The sequence below is a fragment of the Mustela lutreola genome, chromosome 1 (assembly GCF_030435805.1).
Source record: "Mustela lutreola isolate mMusLut2 chromosome 1, mMusLut2.pri, whole genome shotgun sequence".
Taxonomy (NCBI): domain Eukaryota; kingdom Metazoa; phylum Chordata; class Mammalia; order Carnivora; family Mustelidae; genus Mustela; species Mustela lutreola.
In genome coordinates, this window is record NC_081290.1 from 166,164,970 (window position 1) to 166,167,896 (window position 2,927).

General features: G+C 36.2%; 1 non-coding gene across 1 annotated transcript; it reads left to right on the top strand.

The window, feature by feature from the left end:
* The first annotated feature begins 2,177 nt into the window (after positions 1 to 2,177).
* On the top strand, positions 2,178 to 2,281 carry LOC131822968 (U6 spliceosomal RNA). The gene has a single exon (XR_009350423.1). It is a non-coding gene; the product is annotated as a U6 spliceosomal RNA (small nuclear RNA).
* The last annotated feature ends 646 nt before the right edge of the window (positions 2,282 to 2,927 follow it).

Sequence of the window (2,927 nt, forward strand, 5' to 3'; positions counted from 1 at the left end):
GAACTACCCTATGATCCAGCAATTGCACTACTAGGTGTTTACCTGAAGGATAAAAAAAAATACAGATTTGAAATGGTACATACACCCTGACCTTTATAGCAGCATTATCAAAAATAGCCAAACTATGGAGAGAGCCCAAATGTCCATCGAGTAATGAATGGATAATGAAAAGGTTATATATATATGTATATATGTACCACCTCTTCCTTATCCATTTACATACACACACACACACACACACACACACACACATATATATGTGTATGCATGTAATGGAATATGGATATGCATGTAATGGAATATAAGTGGAATATTACTGAACTGCCAAAAAGAATGAAATCTTGCCATTCTAAAGATGTGGGTGGAGCTAGAGTATGTTATGCTAAGTAAAATAAGTCAGTCAGAAAAAGACAAATACCATACGATTTCACTCACATGTAGAGTTTAAGAAACAAAACAGATGAACATATGGAGGGGGCAGAGGGACGCAAACCATAAGAAACTCTTAATGATAGAGAACAAACTGATGGGTGATGGAGGGAGGTGGGTAGGAGATGGGCTAGACGAGTGATGGGTATTAAGGAGGGCGCTGGTATGATAATTACTGGGTGTTGTATGTAAGTGAGGAATCACTGAATTCTACCCCTGAAACCAATATTGCACTGCATGCTAACTAACCAGAATTTAGATTAAATTTTGAAGAAAAAAATACTTAAAAATAATAGATGAACAATGACTCTTGGAACAATTCAATGATATATTTTATGGTGACTAACATAACACAATAAATAAATAAATGAACAAACAAATAAATAAATATTAAGAAAATAAAATAATACTAGTAAATAAACAAAATAAAATGCAATGATTTCCACATTTGTCTGACTTCTAAACCATTTTTTCTTGTTTTTGTCACTGAACATCTCTAGAGGCTTGTGTTAATGACTAAACTTTAGAAAACACTGAGTTAAAGGCTCTTAGAGAGGCATTGTTTACAATGGCAACAAGGTGAAAATAAGCTGAGTAGTCACTGCTAACCTCCTTTCCTGCAGGGAATGCTAGGCAGTCCTATGAACAGCAGGGCAGATCCACGTACGCTGGCATGGAAATTTTCCAGCTTGTTTCATTAAATGCAAAAAAACAAGATGCGAACTCAGTAAACTGTCCCCATTTATGTGTGTATGCTTGAGTGTCAGTGAAGAAGAGTTGATGCAAAGGTAAACATAAGTCTATAATTATACATAGTAAATTTCTCAGTCCATATATAAGTCTCTATAGAGGGTTTCTTGCAGAGTGGCACTGAGTGTACAGATAAAAGGTGTTTTTATTTTTATTTTGTGCCATTAAGTATTGTTCAACTTTATTTTGACCAACTCATGTAATTATTTTTATAATTTAAAAAATAACACAAACTTTAAAAGCTTCCTGGAAACCCTTTTTGGTCTTTTTGTAATTTTGTGGTTTCCTGAATCCCAAATTGAGGCTAAGTTATGCCTGTCTTCTGAATGAGAAATGGTCAAGGCTTTATACCCTTGGGTCCACCAGAATACCAACTCTTCTGTATTTTTCCATCCTGAGATTGCAGGAACAGTTGGGTGACTGAGTACCCTGAGAAGTAACTGGCCCCTCTGTTTCGGGGGCCTACATTATGGGCTGCATCTAGATTTCCAGAAGGCCAAAGAACCCAGCCACGGGGGCAAGAATGGAATGTTGAATACCACTGTAGATAAACATTAATAGGCAAATCATGACTAAGCACAGAATCCCAGAGTCCAAAAGCATCTAATCTGGAAGGATCTTTCTACAAACCTGACACCTGAAGGAGAAAAATTGAAGACCATACTAAAGATTTCAGATCTGAAACTTCTGACTCTGAATCTGGGAGAATTTATACAATGCAATGCTGTCTTCCAAAATGGGAAGAACATGCCCCCTCCCTTCTGTTCACATGGAGATGGGAAAATGTTCCTGGCTTGAAGGCTTTAAAATTGACCAAAAGGAGAAAGAACAAACAAACAAAAAACCCTGACCAAAGCTAGACATGATAGTCTAAAGAAGCAATGTCCAACCAGAAGAGGCAGAGCCAGAAATGTGGAGAAGAAAAATTTGTTGAGCTAATTTAGCTAATTCTCAGTTTGATGAAAATTTGGGGAGAAGCACCAAGGTAAAGAAATAGAGTGCTCTTTTCAGTAGTACATAAACTAAATTTGGAATGATACAGAGATTATCATGACCCCTGTGCACAGATTATGTGCAAATTTGTGAAGCATTCCAAATGTAAAAGAAGGAAAAGAAAAAAAAAAAGAGAAGAGAAGAGAAAGGAAAGGAAAGGAAAAGAAAAGAAAAAGGGAAAGAAAAAAGAAAAGGAAAGGAAAGGAGCAGACCCAAATCAAGAGTCCAAGACAAATTTGTGGTGATGAAGGAAACTTGTGAGAAAAAAAAATTCATAGTTGTCTTTGGCATCTACTCTACATACCTAAGAGGAATTAACTTCTCAACTAGTTATATATATTGTAACTTTTATTTATAATGTCTATGGAAATCTTTATAAAAAGCACCATATGTTCCCCAGCCCTTTTAAAGAGAATCTGCTGCACAACATTTAACCTTTTCCTCAAGTTTTCATTTGCTTGTTTGAAAATCCTTTGAAAAATCCTTGTCCTGAGTTTTTGTACAGAGAGACCCTAGGAACATTTAAGGTATAGTGGTTCTGCCCATTGTTTTCTGTCTCTTACTTTGTATCCTGTGTAGGTTTTACAAAGCGTTGGTACATCTGAAGGGATTCATTCCATTCTAGTGACAGTGAGGAATAAGATGGGGGCAGCCCAATGACAGGGATTTATGAGGAAATAGAGTAGTTTCTCTTTTGACTTTGTGTACTTCTGAATCATTCCATTTCTTTTTTTTCCCCCTTTACAACAAGCAAG